The following is a 21,125-nucleotide window of genomic DNA, read 5'->3' on the forward strand; positions in this document are numbered from 1 at the left end:
TCTTTATGACTTGCTTCAATTTGTATGATGATTTCTAGGTCCTCCATGTTGCTGCAAATGGCATTATTTCATTCTTTTTTATGGCTGAGTAGTATTCCATTGTGTATATATACCACATCTTTCTTTATCCATTCATCTGCTGATGGACATTTAAGTTGCTTCCCTGTTCTGGCTATTGTAAATAGTGCTGCTGTGAACACTGGAGTGCATGTATCTTTCCAAATTATAGTTTTCTCTGGATATATGCCCAGGAATGGGCTTGCTGAACCATATGGCAATGCTATTTTTAGTTTTTAAGGAATCTCCCTACTTTTTTCCATAGTGCCTGCACCAGTTTACATCTTCACCAGCAGTGTAGGAGGGTTCCCTTTGCTCCACATCCTTTCCAGTGTTTGTTTATTTGTAGACTTTTTAATGATGGCCATTCTGACTGGTGTGAGATACTACACATGAGGTAGATACTTTTAATTTTTAAAAATTTACTTACTATCCAGAACCCACTTTAAGTGTCCAAGTCAATGATTTTCAGTAAATTTACAGTTATACAACCATCACAACAATTCAATTTTACATTCCCTAATTTCAAAAATAATATATGTGAATATGTATAACTGAATCACAGGAAAAAAAGAATTCTGCTTTTTTGAAATTTAGTAATGTTTATCTTTTTCCAGCTTTTCTAAATGTCCTATGGAAATCTAATAACAATGTGTGAGATGCAAGAGTTTAAAAATTATTAATAAAATAAATATAAATATATTAAATTATTAATGACATCATTCAAGATGCTCCTATTCTTTTTTCTGCACTTGATAAAATTTTCTCAGAAAAATGTTAATGTCTCACTATGATTTTATATTTTTTTCTTTTCCCTTTTAAAAAAATTTACATTTCCTGAGAGATCCCTCATCCCCTCTTGCAGTACCTCCCTGTTCCCACCCCAGGGAACTACTTTCTGCCTCTATAGATCTGCATTTTCTGGACATTTCATAGAAATGCAAAGGCCCTAAGTGGTCTTTGGCATCTGACTTCTTTTACAAAAAGATACTGTTGTGAGGTTAATATATGTTGTAGCATATATTAGTAGTCTGTTCCTATTTATTGCTGAAATATCCTTTTTATTGCTGAAGTATGGATATACCCCATTTTGTTGATCCAAACACATTTGGCTTGTTTCTACTTTTTTATTCTTATAAATAGTTTTATGAATTTTGGCATACAAGTCTTTTCTTCAAATATTTATTATTTATTTGTCTGCGCCAGATCTTAGTTGCAGCACGCCGACTCTCTGTTGTGGCAGGTGTGAGCTAGTTCCATGACCAGCGATCGAACCCAGGCCCCCCCGCACTGGGAGTATGGAAGTCCCTGGTGTACACGTCTTTGTGCAGACATGTTTTCATGTCTCTTGTAGATAATAAAGAGTAGGATTGCAAGGTCCTAGGGTAAATTTATGTTTAACTTTTAAAGAAATCGTCAAAACGTCTATTAATAAGGGACAGAGATTTTAAGTGACTTGCCCGAGTTCAGGCTGCCGACTAATGTCAGAGTCATCTGGGTCCCAAGTGGATGCTGATAACAGTCCGTCTGCATCCAGGTGATGAATGTAAGAGGGAAGCCATTTCTTGTCCCATTACTTAACAGCCACCACCATTTTTACCCATCTTGCTTCTAGAATTCCCTAAGTCAGACTGTGCCAACCAAGAGGGTTGTACCATCCCTTAAACAACATCTATACTTCGCTCTGGAAACTTGCTGAGGTTAATAGTGAAAGTTCTGAAGTCAAATGGGTCTCTTCATATTCCAGACTCCTCATTTTACCAGTGGTGTGACTGGGGGCAAGTTACTTCGCCTCTGTTTGTATTTTTTTATTTCTTTGGCTGCACCAGGTCTTAGTTGTGGCATGTGGGAACTAGTTCCCTGACCAGGGATCAAACCTGAGCCCCCTGCACTAAAAGCGTGGAGGCTTAGCCACTGGGCCACCAGGGAAGTCTCAGCTTCTGCTTTAGTTCTTCGTATGTAAAATAGAAATGCATATGTGCTAAGTTGCTTCAGTTGTGTCCAACTCTTGCAACCCTATGGACTGTAGGGTCCAGAGGACCCGCCAGGCTCCTCTGTCTATGGGATTCTCTAGGCAAGAATACTGGAATGGGTTGCCATTCCCTTCTCCAGGGGATCTTCCTGACCCAGGAATTGAACCCCCATCTCCTGAGGCTCCAGCACTGCAGGCAGATTCTTTACCACTGAGCCACCAGGGAAGCCCAAAATAGCATCTTCCTTTATGCAATTTAAAAAATGACTTATTATGGAAACTTTCAAACCCATACAAAAGTTACAGAGGAATATAGTGAACCTCCATGTACCCAACACTCAACTTCAAAACTAATCAACTGATGGCCAGTCTTGTTTCATCCTTATCCTCATCCATTTCTGTCTCTTCTCCCATTTTTCAAAAGCCAACTTCACTGAGGTACAATTTACATATAATAAAATGCACATTTTAGGTGTATAGTTTGAATGAATAGTTTTCACAAATGAATATACCCATAAGCACCACAAGTAAGATAGAGAATATAATTCTATATTATCTTGATGCAAATTCCAGATAGCATATCATTTCATTCCGAAATATTTCAGTACATATTGTTACAAGAAGAGGACTCTTGAAAATAAAATCCCCAATACTATTATCAAACCTAAAAAGAATTAAGTCATCCTTTAACTTTATCAAATAGCCAGTGTTTAAATTTCTAATTATTAATATCTTAAAATATTTTTCTCTACAATTTATTTAGTTTATTTGAACTAGGATCCAAGGAAGAGTTTCACGTGGTTGATATGTCTCTTAATTCTCTTTTAATCTATAAATTCCTCCTTTCTCTCTTTTATATTCTCCCTGAAACTTACCCATTCAGTGAAGATACCCTACTCTCATCTAGATTTCCCACTGTCTGGAATTTACTGATTGCATCCCCATGGTGTCATTTAATCAAGCAATGTTTATTCAGCAATATTTATTAAGCATCTACTAGCATCTACTATTGGAGAAGGAAATGGCAACCCACTCCAGTGTTCTTGCCTTGAGAATCCCAGGGACGGGGAAGCCTGGTTGGGCTGCTGTCTCTGGGGTCGCAGAGTCGGACAAGACTGAAGCGACTTAGCAGCAGCAGCAGCATCTACTATGTACAGGATCGCCAAATTTAGCACACACACACAAATACAAAACACATTCTAACAAAATTATTTCTCTATAATTCAATTTTAGTATATGTGCTACTGAAGCAAGCGCTATTCTCTGTAATTCAAATTTACCTGAACAGCCTATGTTTCATCTGACACCTTATCTATGTGCTTTTGTTGGAGGCACACTGGTGAGCAAGACAGACAAACTCCACTCCACCTCGAGGATACATTCTAGTTAACTAGGAGGAGCCAGGTAACATGCCAGCAGACAACATTCCTTCTGGGGATATTGTGAGGATTAAAAGAGAAACCCATATATTTAGTGCATGGCTCATAAAAGCCGTTGATAAATGCAAGAGCTCTTGGCAGTAGCTAGCCTTGTCCCCTCTCCTGTTTCTTCCCTTTTCCATCCCTGCTCCATATCCTTCCCTCTCCACCTCATTACTCTGGGCTTGTGCTCCTCCTGTTAGACTTCCTCTGCATGTCTGCATGTAGTTAGTTCATTTATCTATTCACCTCCACATTCCTTGAGGACCTCCCTTGTAGCAAGCCCTTTACTAGACCCTAGGAACTAAGCTAGGAACTAGGCAATAAAGACAGGGTCTGGTGGGAGAGATGGACATTCTAGGCTAATCTGGGAAGTAGTGATCGAAGGACAACCATGGTCCTTGGACTGATAGAGGCAGGGTGGTGGTAGAAGAGGGAAGTCTTTTCACAGAAGATAGTAATCTACCACTTAGGCTCGTAGAGGATGAACAAAAGTACTCAAAAGAGGCATGGGAGAGTTCCAGCTGAGAAAGCTCTGGGGGCAAGGACCAGAGGCAAGCAAGTGCCTGCCCGTGTGCTGCCAACTACCCGCCATCAACATCTTCCCTCCTGCTAAATTGAAGGGGGACTGGCATTGGTCCAGTGCCAAATGCCCTCTGAGAGGCACCCCTTATTATTTTTCTTACCAACTCCATCAGCGTGTCTGTCCCACTAGGGAGCTAAATCTCCCCCTTGACCCACAGTCCCTACCCCACCCATCTCTCCACCCCCTCACAGTCAAACTTCCCCCAAGAGCTGTCTACACACTGTCTTCCTTTTTGCACTTCCCACTTCCTTCTCAACCCGCTTCCATCTGCTTCCACTCCCACTGGCCACCAAAATAGCTCTTGCTGAGGTTCCAGTGGCCTCCATCTCATCAAAACTGGCAGGCTCTCCTCAGCCCTCCCATCTTGACCTCCCACATGATTGGCCACTTCCTCTTTCCAGGAATTTTCTAGTCCCTCACCTTCTGGGCACTGCACCTGCCTGGCGTCCTCCTGCCTCACTAGCTGCTCCCTCTCGCTCGGTCTTCAGCCCAGGCTCCCTCTCCCCTCCTTGGCCCAAACAAACAGCAGGGTTCCTTAAGGCTTGTCCAGAACGTCCCTCTTCTCTCTCTGTGTCCCTGCGCAGGTACCAACCAGCCTTTCCGCACTGACCAAGACACGCCATGCCCTCTTGGCCTCCACCTCAGGCATTTCAAAAGCCCCATAGACCCAACCTGTCTCAAACCATCTGCCACGTGTTCTGCTTTCCGGCAAACCTGTTTCAGTGTATGGCTCCTCCCTCCACCCCCTCCCACAGTCAGAAACCCAGGTGGCACCCTGGCACCTGGTGTCAGGTGATCACTACACCCCAGGTCTGCTTATCCCCACCTCCATTCTGGCATACCCTGGCGGCGCCCCCACATCCTGCCATATCCTGTATATAGCCACCCAACTGGATTGTGTTAACCCCCTGCTCAAAACCTGCTGATGGCTTCCCATTGCTTTTGGGATGAAGAATGAAACCATTAAACAGCTCACAGGTAGGGTACAGCAGTAACCGACAGCCCTCCCACAGGTCCTCCTGGGGAGCAGGGGGCAAGGGGAACGGTTCCCTCACCTTCTAGCTCCCCTGTGCTGTCCACTCTCCTTTCAGCCACTCAGACCCCTCCCCCTTTAGCACCCAAGTAACCAGCTCCCTCAGCTCTCTTAGCACATATGTTTCCCTCTGACCATACACTTTACCCTCCTCCTTTCTCCTGTGCCTGGCCCGCACCTGCTTCTATTCAGAGCTCCACTGATTCATTCACTCCTTCCTGGGAGGAAGCTGCTCCCCACCACTCCAGACCGTGACCAGGTCAGTTTTCATCACCATTTCCCACTCAAGACCTGTATACCTTTCCTTCAAAGCTTCTCATCTATTCATTTATTAGTACTATTCTCCTCTCCCTTGACACTCTGTTCCAAGAGCCACATTAGATTTTGCCTTAGCTCAGTGACTACCACATAACTAGCACTCACATATATTTTAAAAATCTTTACTATGCATATTTCAACCTAAAGAGAAGTAGAGAATAGTGAAATGAACTCCCATATACCCATTACCTAGATGACTACTTATGTTAGTAATTAATTTTTTTAGTTGAAGTATGGTTAATTTACAATGTTGTGTTAGTTTCAAGTGTACAGCAAAGTGATTCAGTTACATATATCTGTAATATATATGTAATATATATAACATATATTCCTCTTCCAGATTCTTTTCTGGTTATTATTCTTTTCTATTATAGGCTTTTACAAGATATTGAGTATAGTTCCCCATGCTATACAGTAGGTCTTTGTGATTTACCTGTTTTATATATAGCAGTGTTTATCTGGGAGAAGGCAATGGCACCCCACTCCAGTATTCTTGCCTGGAAAATCCCATGGACAGAGGAGCCTGGTAGGCTCCAGTCCATGGGGTCGCTAAGAGTCAGACACGATTGAGCGACTTCACTTTCACTTTTCACTTTCATGCATTGGAGAAGGAAATGGCAACCCACTCCAGTGTTCTTGCCTGGAGAATCCCAGGGACGGGGGAGCCTGGTGGGCTGCCATCTCTGGGATCGCACAGAGTCGGACACGACTGAAGTGACTTAGTAGCAGTGTTTATCTGGGCTTCCCCGGTAGCTCAGCTGGTAAAGAATCCATCTGCAATGCAGGAGACCCTGGTTCAATTCCTGAGTTGGGAAGATCCCCTGGGGAAGGAAGCTACCCACTTCAGTGTTCTTGGACTTCCCTGATGGTTCAGGCAGTAAAGAATCCATCCACAATGCAGGAGACCTGGGTTGAATCTCTGGGTTGGGAAGATCCCCTGGAGGAGGGCATGGCAACCCACTCCAGTATTCTGGCCTGGAGAATCCCCATGGACAGAGGAGCCTGGCGGGCTACAGTCCATGGGGTCACAAAGAGTCGGACATGACCAAGCAACTAAGCACAGCACAGAACAGTGTGTATATGTTAATCCTAACCCTTTGGTAACTATAAGTTTGTTTTCTGTCTGTGAGTCTATTTCTGCTTTGTAAATAAGTTCATTTGTATCATTTTTTTAGATTCCATATATAAGTGATATGCTTAGTCTCTCAGTCATGTCTGACTCTTTGCAACCCCATGGACTGTAGCCCACCAGGCTTCTCTGCCCATGGGGATTCTCCAGGCAAGAATAGTAGAGTGGGTTGTCATGCCCTCCTCCAGGGGATCTTCCCAACCCAGGGATTGATCCCAGGTCTCCCACATTGTAGGCGGATTCTTTACCATCTGAGCCACCATATGGTATTTATCTTTCTCTAACTTACCTCACTAACCTTAACCCTTGCATGATAATCTCTAGATTCATCCGTATTGCTGCAAGTAGCATCATTTTGTTCTTTTTTTTGATGGCTGAGTAATATTTTATACTACATCTTCTTTGTCCATTCATCTGTCGATGGACACTTGGGTTGCTTCCATGCCCTGGCTATTGTAAACAGTGCTGCTATGTACATAGGGGTGCATGCATCTTTGCAAATTGGAGTTTTCTCCAGATAGATGCCTAGGAGTGGGATTGCAGAATCATATAACTCTATTTTTGCTGTTCTCCATAGTGGCTGGCTGCTGTAATTATTAACATATTTATTGTATTTGCCAAAATATTTTAAAATGATTTCAAGTTTCCATGACAGTTTACCCCTAAATACTTTAGGAAGTTTTCTTAGCACAATATGATAATCACCCCTTACAAAATTAATAATAATTCCATGTATCATCTAATACCCAGCCCATATTCAGTTTTCCCTAATTGTCCCCCCAAAATGCTTTTTGGTTTGTTCCAACTAGGATCTGAAAAAGGTCTACATAACCAAATGCATGTTGCATTTGGTTATGTCTCTTCCATCTCATTTAAATCTAGAATAATCTTTTTCCCCCTTATGCCATTGAGTTGTTGAATTGCTAAAGCATGTCAGGTAAATTACAGACATCACGTCCCACTGTCTAGACTTCTCTGATTGCTTCCTTGAGGTGGTGTTTACCCTGTATGTCCTGTAAACTGGAAATTAGACTTACAGGCTCCATTAGATTCAGGTTGACTACATGGGCCATGAGCACTACGTCGCAGTGTCCTCGGTGCCTGAGCTCTGCTCCTAGTGACAGAATGCTGCTGATGGGTAGGACTCACTGGGGACAGCCCATCTCTCTGGGAGAAGTTGCATTTTCTTCCTTTAAAGCCAGCAAGTAATCTGTGGGACAACACTTTAGAATGATTGTGCTTTTAATAAATGAAGTAGATCAGCGTGGCTGAACAGAGGTGAGAACAGGAACCAGAATTCAAAGGGCTTAAGGCCTTGATAAGAAATTTGGACCTTATCCTGTAGGATGGGGAATTGCGGACCACTTTCAAGCAAAGGAAATCACAGATCAGCAGGAGGGATGGGGAGGCATGAAGGGAACAGGGAACTAGTATTTCCTGAATGCTCAGCTTGAACTGCCCCTATGCTAGGTGCATACTTGATCTAAGTGAAAACTTTCATGTGTGCTGAGTCATTTAGTCATGTCTGACTCTTTGTGACCCTATGGACTATAGCCCGCCAGGCTCCTCTGTGCATGGGATTCTCCAGGCAAGAATACTGGAGTGGATTGCCATGCCCTCCTCCAGGGGGTCTTCCCGAGGCAGGGATGGAACCTGTATCTCCAGCACTGTAGTCAGATTCTTTACCATCTGAGCCACTAGGGAAGCCCCTAAGTGAAACCTGCCCTGTGTTTAAAAGAAAAAGTCTATTTTACAGATGGAAAAAAATGGAGGACTCATTTAGTCACTCACCCAAGGTCACAGTAAGTGCTAGTAAAGACCAATAGGAAGGCAGTAACCATGAGCATGGACAGGTATTGAAAGAGAATCAGCAGCACTGGTAACCAGTTGGCTGTAGGGAAGAGACTGGGAGCCCCAGCTCTAAGCTGGAATGCAGGAGGGGATGGAGCAGGTTGGAGGGGGAAGATGAGGAGCCCAGGCTCCAGCTGCCCAGATGTCTCCAAGCCGCTCTCTTGAGAACTGGTGTTTATAATGTGACAATGTCTGTAATTTGGCTTCTGGCACGACTTGATAATTAGCTTAACTTATCCCTCACTGGTGTTTCATTCAAAGCAAGGACACTCTTCCATTCCTTCTGCCAAGGCCTGTTTTCCCTGAGTGTTACAGGGTGAGTGTGAACACAGAGCTGGGCTGTCTCTTTTGCTCAGCCCAAATGGGCCAGAGACTGATGTCAAGGGTGTGTGGACTGTCTGCTCTCTCTCGGCTAGAGTCTATCTGTCTCCAGAGCCTTGGGGTGTGGACTCCTCCTCGGATGGATAGCTGCCTGAGGGTGGGGTCCTGGAACCTGCAGGGCAGGACCGTGGTCCCCAGGCGGCTTCCAGGAACCATGGGGAGGGTACAGTGACGAGCAAGATGGTCTGAGAGGCAGGTGGGGAGGCAGCTGCTAAGGTTGGCTACAGGAAGGTGCTGATCTGAAAAAGGGCTGTGTTGAGGGGAAACAGGGAAACTTTTCAATTTAAGAGGTGTAGACAAGGTAGATTTTATGGGACTTGGGACTGACTCAGAGAAAAAGGAAGAGAAACATTTGAAAAGGACCTTCGGGGTTTTGTCTCAGGAGAGAAGGTCGAGGCTGTTGACTAAGAGGGGACCTACAAGAAGAAGGGTGAGTGAAGGAATGGGGAGAGGTCAAGTTCAGTTTGGGTCTGAACCAGGAGCCAAATCTAAGTGGGTATGGTCTAAAGAGACCTGGAAAAGGCCAGGGGGTGCTGGAGGGCTGTCAGAACTGTCACAGGCCCACAGGCCAAGGGAGAAACTCCTGGCAGGAGTGAGCATTTCCAGGGGAGAGTCCTGTGGATCCAGAAGAGGACCCCCCACCCCACCTCAGGACGGGAAAGGGAAAGAACCCCTACAAAGGTGGCTGAGAAACTCAAAAGAGTGAGACATGCAGGGCAGTCATGGGGAGCAACTGTCATGGAGAGGTTTCACAGGACAGTAAGGGAAGAGCTACTGGCCTTTGTGACTCTGAGATGACTCAATCAGGGGTCTGGGAAACTGACTTCAGCTTCTTAGCAAAAACAGAGAAGTGGAAGGGGTCACCTGGAGGTGGAGCCTGAGAAGCAAAAAGCAGAGCTGTCACTCCGTGGGAATGGACACAGGACATGTCACCCACTGGGCACCAGGAGCAAAGCCATCAAGCCAGGAGCAAGCCACCTCCTGCCCCCCAGCAGCCTTTGTCCTGGTCACTCGCTCCTCAGAGTGGAGCATGAAGGCCCCAGACTGGCAGGGCTGGATAACGTGCTTGCATCTCAGTGTCCAAGACAGAGGCTCAGCATCCCTTCCTTCAGTTCCTGCAGTAAACATTGTGCCAGACACAGCTCTAGGCCCCTGGAAACAGCAACGAAATCCACAAAGATCCTTTTCTTCATGGCATGGAGCTCAGAGAAGAAAGACTGACAACAAACAACGGATATAAATATGTGAGTAACATAGGAGATTAAGGACAAAAAAAAAGGGGTAAGGAAGATTGGGAGAGGTGGGGAAGGGTACAGATGGCAGTTTAAATAAGGTGGGCATGGAGAGTCAAATTGAGGAGGCAGGATGTATCTGGTGTGCACAGGACACAACAAGGAAGTGGTGTGGCCACAGCACGAGCACGCAGGGAAGAGTGGAGGTGAGGCCAGAGGTGAGGCCAGAGGTGAGGCCAGAGGTAAGGCCAGAGATGGGGCCAGAGCGACAGGGCAGCAGACCGTTTAGAACGCTGTCAGCCCTGTGAGGACTTGGCCCTCTGAGCACAGTGGGAACTCCTGGAGAACCTGGAGCCCAGGAGTGACCCAGTGCACAGTTTAAGGGGATCACTCTGGCCACTGTGTAGGGACTAGATGGTGGGGGCAAGGATGGAGGCAGGGAGACTGGTTAGGAAGCTACCAGGATAGTCCCGGGGAAATAATAACAGTGAGCAGGGTGAGAAGTCATCGAATTCCGTGTATATTGTGAAGGCAGAGCAGCAAGATCTGCTGACAGAGTGGACGTGGGAGAGGAACCAGCACTGATCCCAGGCTGCGGGCTTGAACTACTGTAAAAGTCAAGTGGTCATCAATTGAGATGGAGAAGGCTGGCAGTAAAGCAGTTGGCCTGGGTGGGGTACACGGAGAGATCTAGGGTCGTCCCCTGAAATAGACAGAGGGACACTGGGCAGCCACAACCTCCAGAAAATATCCAAGACTGATGGTAACTGGTGACCTTTGGCAGAGCAACTTCGGCAGGGGAGAGGGGGAGCCAGAGAGTCACTGTAAGTTGTGTGCATGGAGATGAAGTTCTTGGTCGAGCTTTCTGATTTACAAAGCAGAGCGCGGATGGGAGACAGAAGGGACAGACAGACAAGGTGAAGGGGGTGGCCTTTTGGACGGAGGTGGCCTGAGCTCATTTGGAGGCTAAGGGGAAATAGGCAGGTGAAGGAGAGCTTGCAGGTAGGGATAAAGAATCTCCACAAGAGGGCAAGCAAAGGGATTTCCCTGGTGGTCCAGTGGCTAAGACTCCATTCTCCCAGTGCAGGGGGCTGGGGTTTGATCTCTGTTCACGGAAGTAGATCCCAGTGTGATCTACTTCATACCGTGAAGACCCAGCATGATGCAACTGAGACCCAGAGCAGTCAAATAAATACATGGATAACTTTTTTTTAAAAAAGAGGGCGAGCAGAGGTTCAACCTCAAGGGGCTAAGAGCCTGGACCAGAGTCAGGAAACGGGTCCATTGAAGAGGTGGTCAGCCAAGAGCTGGTGAGGCGATGACAGGCATGACTCTGGGATTTTGAATCCCAACTCCCACCATCCTATCTTGAGTCCAGGAGACAGAATTCATCTTCACCCCAGCCCAGTCCCCAGGCCTTACCCTACCCCTGCTATGACGAAGGTCTGCTGCTCCCCAGAATCCTAGTACCCTGAGCACAGCCTCATATCTGAACCCAAATCCACGTGGCTGCTTTCCCCGATTCTGCCACAACTGGGGGACACTGCCCACTTGCTGTCTCCCAACCCTTCCATCCCCCCACCCCAAGGGGCTCCTCTTCTGCTCTCTACCTGAGCCCCCAGCTCAGCAATGGCTTTGTTTCCTGCTTCAGAAAGAAAATGCAGAGTTGATGAAGAGAAGCTGAACACAGAAGAATCTAAGATTCCACTTTAATGAAGTTCTAGAGCCAGCAAGCGCTTCCTAGGTGTCTCAGTGGTAAAGAATCCGCCTACCCATGCAGAAGATGCAGAAGACACAGGTTCCATCCCTGGGTCGGGAAGATCCCCTGGAGTAGGAAATGGCAACTGACTCCAGTATTCTTGCCTGGAAAATTCCATGGACAGAGGAGCCTGGAGGGCTACAGTCCATGGGGTCTCAAAGAGTTGGCCACCACACTGAGCACGCTTGTACGAAGAGCCAGCAAAATGAATCTGCCAAAATCTATTAGTGATAGAAATTGGATTTGTGTTGCCTGGAGCTGGGGGGATGACTGCTGTGGGATATGAAGGAACTTTCTGGGGAGATGGAAATGTTCTATATTTTTATGGGGGTGATGGTTACATGACTCTGTACATTTGCCAAAGGTCATCACTTATACACATAAAATGTGTGCATTTTACTATATGTAAATTATACCATAAAAGTTGATTAAAAATAGAAAACTAAAAAAAATTTTCAGGAAAAAATACATGCTATCAAGCAGAAACAGCCTACACACACATAAGCACAGACACACACTCATCTGTCCCCATCCTTCATGTCCTCCCTTCCCTGGGAGAAGCAACATGTCCCCTCTGGTCCACCTGAGGCCTTGTACTAGAGACTGTCCAGGAGACAGCAGGCCACACCTCCCTGACCTCGTGTCCTCCTCCCCGCTGTCCTCTCTTCCTATCTCTCCCATCCCAGCCCCCAGGAAGGATGTCTACACTCACACTCTCTCTCCCTTCCCACCCAATCTTCTGACACCTCTCCCCTGACGCTGGACCAGTTGCCCCCTCTCTGAGACCCCTGCCCTGTGGGCCACTCCCTCCCTCTTGTCTCCTCCCTGGTTTCCATGACACCACTCTTTCTGGAGGTCCCTCTCCATCTCTGGAGTTTCCTTCTCATGCTCCTTGAGGTTCCTCGCCCACCCTCACCCCCTTTTAAATGCCAGCATTCCCTGAGCTTCTGGCCTTGGCTTTCTGCTCTCTGCACCTGCACAGCTTTCCAGCTTGATCTTACCCTCGCCAGGACTTCAGTTACTATCCACTGCTGACAATGCTCAAAGATATCTCTGAATATTTTTCAGAGTATCAGGGATATGGCAGAAGAGGTAGGCAAAATATTACATATGCTTCAAAAGCATTTTATAATTTTTAAAGTGATACACAAATCCAATCCACTTTTGGGATGGTCCACTAAACCTCCAATGCAGCAATCCCAACCTGAATCCATCAACTCTCTCCCAGTTCTGCGCCTCCTCCCTTCTTCAGGAGTCTAGTTGTTTGAGACAGAAACCTGGGTGTCACCCTCCCACTCCATGACTGCCAACTGTCAACAATCAGCTTCTCTCAGTTTCACCCCCTACACATTCCCTCTCTCCATCCCCACCAACACTCCAGTCCAGGACCTCTTCCTCACTCCCAGAAACATTTAAGCACTCATCCATTTACCCATTCATTCATTCATCAAGTATTAACTGAGCACCCACTACGTGCCCAACACTGATCCAGGTGTTTCAGTTACATCAGTAAACACAGCAGGTAAAAATCATTGCCCTATAGAATGAAATAGACATTTCTCCAAAGAAGACACACAGATGTGCCAACAGGAATGTGACAGAGTGCTCAGCACTGCTAATTGTTAGAGAAATGCAAATCAAAACCACAATGAGGGGCTTCTCTGGTGGCTCAGGAGTAAAGAATTCACCTGCCAATGCAATAGACATGGGTTCAATACCTGATCTGAGAAGATCCCATATTCCATGGAGCAACTAAGCCTGTGCACCATACCTATTAAGCCCGTGCTCTGGAGCCCAGGAGCCAGAACTACTGAAGCCCATGCACCTGGAGGCCATGATCCAGAACAAGAGAAGCCACCTCGATGATAAGCTCCTGTACTGCCACAGAGTAGCCCCTGCTTGCTGCAACTAGAGAAAAGCCCATGCAGCAATGAAATAATAAATAAAAACAGCCAAAAATAAACAAATAAAGATAATTTTTTCATTATTAAAAAAATAAAGACCACAATGAGGTATCATCTCACACCTGTCAGAAAGACTATCATCGAAAAGTCTACAAATAATAAATGCTGGAGAGGGTGTGGATTCTGTCCACGGGATTCTCCAGGCAAGAATACTGGAGTGGGTTGCCATGCCCTCCTCCAGGGGAATATTCCCAACCCAGGGATTGAACCCATGTCTCTTACATTTCCTGCACTGGCAGGTGGGTTCTTTACCACTAGTGCCACCTGGGAAGACAAATATTATGATATCACTTATAAGTGGAGTATAAAAATGACTCATAGGAACTTATTGACAAAACAGACACAGACTCACAAACACAGAAAACAAACTTATAATTACCAAATGGGAAAGGAGTGGGGAGGGACAAATTAGGAGCATGGGATTAACAGATACAAACTACTATACATAAAATATGTAATCAACAGGGCTTTACTGTATAACACAGGTAACTATATTCATTATCTTGTAATAAGGGACAAAATAATATGAAAAAAAAAAACATTTATCACTTTGCTGTATACCTGAAAGTAACACAATGTTGGAAATCAATTTACTTCAACAGAAGAAAATCACTGCACTGTGGAACTTACATTCTAGAACTTGCAATAATTTCAGAAGTCACTCTGTTTTCCACCTTTACCCCTCTGACTACCAACTGTGTTGTGGCTACTGAACTTTGCAACATGTACATCTGCTCAGCATCTTCCATGGGACCTCATGTTCCTGGGGTCAAATCTGAACCACAGGTAAAGTGTCTTGACCCCTTCCCTCCCACCCCCCTTTCCTGAAACACTTGTACCCCTTGGACACAGCAGGGTATGTACATTCGCTCATCCTTGGTCTGTGATGTTCTCCCTCCCCTGGCTATCCAGAAAACTTCTGGTCACCTTCAAGTCATAGCTCAGCCTGGCTCCTCCAAGGAGCCTTGCCTGACTTCCCCAGACAGAAACTGGAACTTCTTCTCCTGGGTTCCCTCTGTAAAAGGTCCATTCCCCATCATAACACATACCGCACTGCATGGTGATGTTTGCCTGCCTACCAGCCAGCCTTTCCCCTCCACCCCGGGCACCTGCAGAGCTGCAACCTGCCTTATCCTTTCTGCATCACCAGTGCCTGGTCCATTACCTGGTACATAGTGAAAGTGAAAAGAAAGTGAAGTCGCTCAGTCGTGTCCGACTCTTTGCGACCCCATGAACTGTAGCCTACCAGGCTCCTCTGTCCATGGGATTTTCCAGGCAATAGTACTGGAGTAGATTGCCATTAGGGGTCAACAAATGGTAGTGGATTAAAGAAATAATTTAGTAGGAGGTGACAGACAGGGAGAGGCTTGGGGAGAAGGGGCTAGCTAGTCCCCAGAGCAGCCCCCTTATTGATAATTTGAACCAAACTCATGGTTAAAGGCAGTGTTCAAATTCTGCTTCTGCACCTTCTGGCTGTGCACTCTGAGCTTGTTTCCTTCCGTATAAAATGAGAACAGGAATGAGATCTATCTCAGTGTCGTTGCAAGATTGTCAGATGCTTACCTTAGCACAGTGCCTGGCACATTGGCTCTCGTCAAAAGTGAGCTGCTGCTGTTATCATGGCTATTGTCGTCATCACCATCACTACCACCACAGCTGTCCACTCTTGCCTCCTGCCCCGTCCCTCCCCCTAGCACTGTTATCCACTATTTCCTCCTTCTCACCCCTCAATCTATGTTTGATCCACTGCGGTCAGCCTCCACCCCCGCTAGTGCCTGGAATTTTCCAGGCAGAAGTCATCAAGGAGGCACCCCCTCCTCTCCTCCCCAAAGAATCCTTTCCTCCCTTGACCTCTCAGTGGCATGTGACCTGGCATCACTTCCTCTTTCTTAAAGTTCCTCTCTGACTTCCATGACGTGAACTCCCTGCTTCTCAGGATAGCCTTCTGGCCCTCTCACTCTGGGTCTCTGCAACCCAGACTGCAGATTCAAACCCAAACAATAGACTGCCTGCTAAGCATCACCACCCTACGTATCACAGACACCCGATGTCAGCAGGCCCAGAACAGTTCCTTGTCAGCTCCACCACCCCAATGCCACTCCTGAATTCTACAGTGAGTGCAGAGAGCTCCAACCAGCAAGTCCTCTCCATCAGACCTCTGGGAGTCATCCTCCTGGTCTTGCCTTGCCAAACAGTTCCTGTCGCAGTCTTAACATTCCACTTCTTTACATCCTCATCTGCTGCCCTTTGCTCATCCCCTCTGCTTCTGCTGGAGTCAAATCCTCATCTCTCAACTGGATCTTTTGAAGTCTCCTACCAGTTGCAATTCAACTGTGCTCTCTGGAGTAGCACCACCTGGGAGTTTGCTAAAAATATTGGGTCTCAACCCCCACCTCAGACCTACTGAGTCATACTCTGCATTTTAACAAGACCCCCAGGGGAATCACGTGCACTCAAGGTTGAGAATTGCTGTCCTAATCCATCTAACCTCCCCACAACCCTAACCAATCCCAGACTTGACAATCAGTGTGCAAGGAAGGCTAAGCACCTTTTACTTAAAAGCCCTTACTGGCTCCCCACTGCTCTCAGGATTAAATCCAAACTCCTTAGCAAAATGACCTGGGTCCCCTTAATCTGGTTTTTGGCCATCCCGCTAACCCTCCCTCCTGTTCTCCTACACATACCACCATGGGGTGTCCACAGTGTATAACTCCAATGTGCTGCTTCTCACCTTTGCTGCTCTCCACCTCTGAGCCTTTAAACATGCTGTTCCCCCTGCCTGGAAAGTTCTTCTGTCCCTTATCTGCCTGCAAACCCTCCCTCCCTCCCTCACTTGGTCCTAGCTCAGGCTTTCCCTAACCCCATAAATAGTTACTTCCTTCCTCCCAGTGTTAACATTGTTCTTAGCACTATCACAGCCATTATCATCTTGAACTGAAGTTGTTTGTCTATATCTGTCATTCCCACCATCCCAGGTACTATCTGTGTATCTCCTATGGGCTGCCCATGATGATTCAATGAAGAGTTTGCTGAAAGACAGAATAATACAACTTTTTCCACTTCTGTCCTGATGGCAACTATAACAGGAGGAATGATTAGATTTCAGGAGGAACTGGTGAAAAAGAACACAGGAGGGCAAATGTGCTATTAATTTGTCACCCCTCAGCCTGGAAATTTCCCCAAGAGCAAAATCATCAACCACAGAATGTTAATTCCAAGGGGATTTTCAAGATCCAGCCACCCAACCAAATGATAGAGAGGGCAACTGCTTTGCCCAAGGTCACCTAGCTGGTTAGGGGCAGGGCTGGACTAGATTCCAAGTACCTCTGGAAAGTTTGGGCAGATGGCTACCTTATTCCATGAACCTCTTCCCTTCCTACCCATTTTAACTCCCTAAAGCAAGTCCCCTGTGCCCTAACATGACCAAAGGAACTTCCTGGGCTCAAAGCTCTTAAAACACCTGTTGGGACCTTGGCTGGCTGGAGTTGTCAAAGCCCTGCAGTTTGGAGGAGGGGATCCAATTATCCCCATTTTCCAGATTGGCAAATAGAGGCAGTGACAATCTGTGTTACACTGCTAGCTAATGGCAGAGGTAGGATTTGACACTAAGCACTGTGCTCTTCCCGTAGAAAGAGCTGAAAAGCCAAAAATTCCACCAGGGTAGAGTCACTATTTATTACAATAATCATGACGACTGGCCGCCTAATGCTTGGCGGGGAATCCCCTCACTCCCACCAGTTCCTCTTTAAATCGAGCCTCTATTCCTCTCGCACAGGATGTCTGACTTAGGAAAGAACCTGTTCACCCACTCTCGCACCCCAATCAAGCTTACTGTAGAGACTGCGGCAGTCATAACCCTTGACGGGGAAATCACCCTTCCCTATGCCAGGCATTGACAGTGTCACTGCTCATACCAACACTGAACTTGGTACTGTGTCCCCATTCTGAGACGGGGAAATTGAGGGTCCCAGATAAGCCATTACTAATCTATGGTCAAAGTCAGTAAACGACTAACCTGGGTACCAAACCAAGGTCTTTCTGACTTTAGGGTCCCATCTTTCTATTTGGCCATGCCAGGCTCTCCCAGACCACAGGAAAACCACCTGAAGCCTCTTATTGTCTGGGTTATCTCGGCAAAGTAACCTAACCTCTCTGAACGTCCCCAAGGTCAGAAGCTTTGCTTTCGGGGGATAAAATGATAAGCAAACGGGACGCAAATAAAATGCAAACCCGCGGGCGCCAGCGCAATCCTTTCCCGGAGCCTGGGGCTTTCTAGTGCGGAGGGCGCGCCCCCGGGACCGGCGAAACCAAGCGCCCGGCCAGCTAGGAGAAGAGAAACCTCAACACTCTTCAGCCTCCCCCGCTAGGTTCCGGGAACGAGCGAACAAGGCTTCGTGGAAATGAGATCGGCGGCAGCCGCCTCAGATCCCAGGACCACCCCGACCACAACCCGCAGTCTCGGGCCGGGAGGTGCGGGGGCCGGCGCGGTCGGGCCCGAGCAGCAGCGCGATGCGCGCTTCCGCCCCGCTCCGCTCCGGCAGCGGCCGCGGCAGCCCCACAATCCCCTTCTGGCTCCGGGGACGGGCGGGGCGGGGCGGGGCGGGGCGGGCCGAGCGGGCGGAAATAATTTTCTGTTTGGTCCTCTCTGCCCCAGTCCCTCAGCCGCGGGACGCGCTAGGCGGGCGAGCGTGCCGGAGGCGGGAAGCCAGAGCGGGAACGCGCTGCCCTGGAACCCTTAGAGGGGTGGAGAGGGGAAGAGCAGGGATTGAGCGCCTACTGTGTGCCCTAGCGCTTTACAAAAGGATTTTCGTTAGATCTTCACTGCAGCCCTTGCCAGAGGGGGTTAACGCCCCTTTTAAGAGGGATAAGTTGAGCCTCTGAAAGGTGAAGTCACACGCCAAAAACTGCACAGCCAGGATCAGCCTGACATCCCAGATCAGTGCTCTGTGAAGCCAAGGAGAGCGCAATGAACTTGAACCACTTGTTGGCCGAGTACTGTTCTTGCTCGCTTTTTTCCCGTGAATCGGCACATAGTAGGTCGTCTGGAAAATGTTGGAAGATGGAGAAGGAGCTTGACAGCTCAGCCCTGGGATTACCCCCTGCGAATCCCGCCCAGCCCGCAGGGCACCGGGTTTCCCCAGACCTCAGACGGGAACAGTTATGATGGGCGGACATCCCAGTTCGACACTGGCATTCGGTGAACACATGGTGGTGGAGCCCCAGCTCTAGCGGAGAACAGACTAGGTTCAAATCCCCGCTCTGCCGCTGTCAGAAAACGTGACTTTGGGCAAGTCACTTCATTTTTTACGAACCTTAGTTACTCCATCAATAAAATGGAGGGTATTAACACCCCAAAGGGTTGTGGGTGACTTAAACGAAACCATGTTGCTAGTATTCTAAACCAAACGTACAACCCGTCCATCCCGCAAGCTTCGGGCGGTGCACCCGCAAGCGGTAAAGACCCGAACAAAGGTTCCTTGTCCCCAGTCCCCAAGTCGACCATCCCTAGACGCAGAGACCGACGGTTCTTCTAGTGACCCTCGTCCAGCGAAACCCGAAACTACGGTCGGCCACCTCGGCCAAAATCGGTTCCGAAAGCAATTACTCAAAATATTCCAAAAACTGGCGCATGGCTTGGGCTGATATTTTTGCATTTAATTTCCTTGATGTTTTACTCTTGTCAGAAAAGGCAATTCGTCAGAAACTCCTAAGTGAGACTTGTCGTCTGTGTCTTGTTTTAACTTTTCGTATGAGCGAAGTTTACAAGGCAGATGAAGATACCGGCGCATAGCAGTCCTCGCGGGGATCCCGACCCTCCGACCGGTCCCCAACAATACCCTGATTCTTGTCCCCCTCCCACAGACACGGAAGCGGCAGAGACAGGCCTCCCCCAACCCCTCTCCCCGCCCATTTAGACAGAGCCTCAACGTCCTGGCAGCCCTCCGGATTCCCGTGTCCCTGCTGGAGCAAGGGGAGGTGGAGACTGAAGCCTAGAACTCAGCTTCCCCGACCTCTCCAAACTCCAGCCTCGTCGGGATTAAGGGACTAAATCCCTGACGCCACAGACCAGGTCAAGGACAAGTTCTCCCCCGCCCTACTCCCCACTCCTGGGCGAGGATTCACCCCCCTTCCCGGATGAAAAGTACTAAATAGACGCGAAGGGAGGGGTGATGGCGGGCCCCGGCCCCTTGATGTTCCGGTTGAACAGGTGCTGGTGAAAAGGAGGCGGTCCCGGCGGAAGAGTCGGGCAGGGGGGCCTGCGCTGAAGCGGGGGCAGCCTCCTCCACCCTTAGTCCTTCTGCCGATTTCCCCCTCTCCTCTCCGTCTGCCCCTCCCCCGCAGGAAGCGTTCTCGGCCCCGACGTCTTTGAAGTGTCGCTGAAGCCACCAGGACTGCCTTCTCCCCTCCGCCACCCCATCTCACGCTGCGGGAGTGTGACCTTTGGTCCCTGCGGGCGTCCACCCCCTCCCTTTAGGAAGTAGGGGGGGGCAAGTTTCCTCCCCGTTGCCCACAGCAGTCTTGGGGATGAAGCCTTCGGACTGACTCCCCCTCACTTCTTTCCCAGACCCAATTTCTGGGACTTTAATCCTTTGGGGGCGTTGTGTGTGAATTTATGTTGTGTGTTTGGTACATGCATCGAGTTCAAGTGTAACTGGGTTGTTCGCGAGCACTTCCGCAGCAGTGGCTCCCTAACTCGCTTGGGTCTCTAAGCGCGCCTGAGGGGCTGGACCTGGGGTCTGTGCCCCTCTGGAAAGGTAGGGTAGTGTGATTGTATGAGGCTGAGTGAGTGCGTGAATTTGTGGGTGCCTCGCTGTGCTTCCGAGGGCTCTGAGTCCCTGTGCGAGCGTATATATCTGTGGGCTGAACCGGAAGCTCCCCGAGGGCAGGCATACCCATTTGTTCATTGCTCTATCCCCAACGACTGCACATAGTAGGTATTCAATAAATATTTGTAGAATGAAATGAACAAATGTCTGCGTGTGTCTGCTCTCCAGACAGGCTTCCGAGAAAACAGCCATTGAACGACCATCCCAAAAGCACCCCCACCCCGGACACCAAGGGGTGAGGAGCCCACGTCGCTCGCGCTCCTTCTAGCGCCCCTTCCCCGATCTCCATCTCCAAGTTTCATTGGGGTTGAACAGTCTTAGAGAGGAAGACCTGGGCAGAAGGAGACCCGGGGCCGAGACCGAAGGGCAGGCAGATGGAGGGCTCAGGAGCGCCTACCGAGAGCCAGAGGAAGAAGAAGAAAGAGGGAAAATGAGCGCGGAGCAAGCGAGCGAAAAGCTCCCTACCAAGCCAGGCTTTGTTCCCTGAACCTAAGACTTTACCCGGCGGCGGGCGGCGGGCGGGCCGGGAGCGAGCGAGCGGAGGCGCGCGGCCATGGCTGCCGCGGCCGGGCAGGGGGGCCGGGCGGGCGGCGCGTGA

At 48.3% G+C, this 21,125-nt stretch overlaps 1 long non-coding RNA gene across 1 annotated transcript; it reads left to right on the forward strand.

Moving 5' to 3' along the window:
* Positions 1-18,320: 18,320 nt before the first annotated feature.
* LOC139177572 (uncharacterized) lies at positions 18,321-20,951 on the forward strand. Its single transcript, XR_011562069.1, has 2 exons — positions 18,321-20,455; positions 20,696-20,951. It is a non-coding gene; the product is annotated as an uncharacterized lncRNA (long non-coding RNA).
* Positions 20,952-21,125: the final 174 nt, after the last annotated feature.

The sequence above is a fragment of the Bos indicus genome, chromosome 19 (assembly GCF_029378745.1).
Source record: "Bos indicus isolate NIAB-ARS_2022 breed Sahiwal x Tharparkar chromosome 19, NIAB-ARS_B.indTharparkar_mat_pri_1.0, whole genome shotgun sequence".
Taxonomy (NCBI): Eukaryota; Metazoa; Chordata; class Mammalia; order Artiodactyla; family Bovidae; genus Bos; species Bos indicus.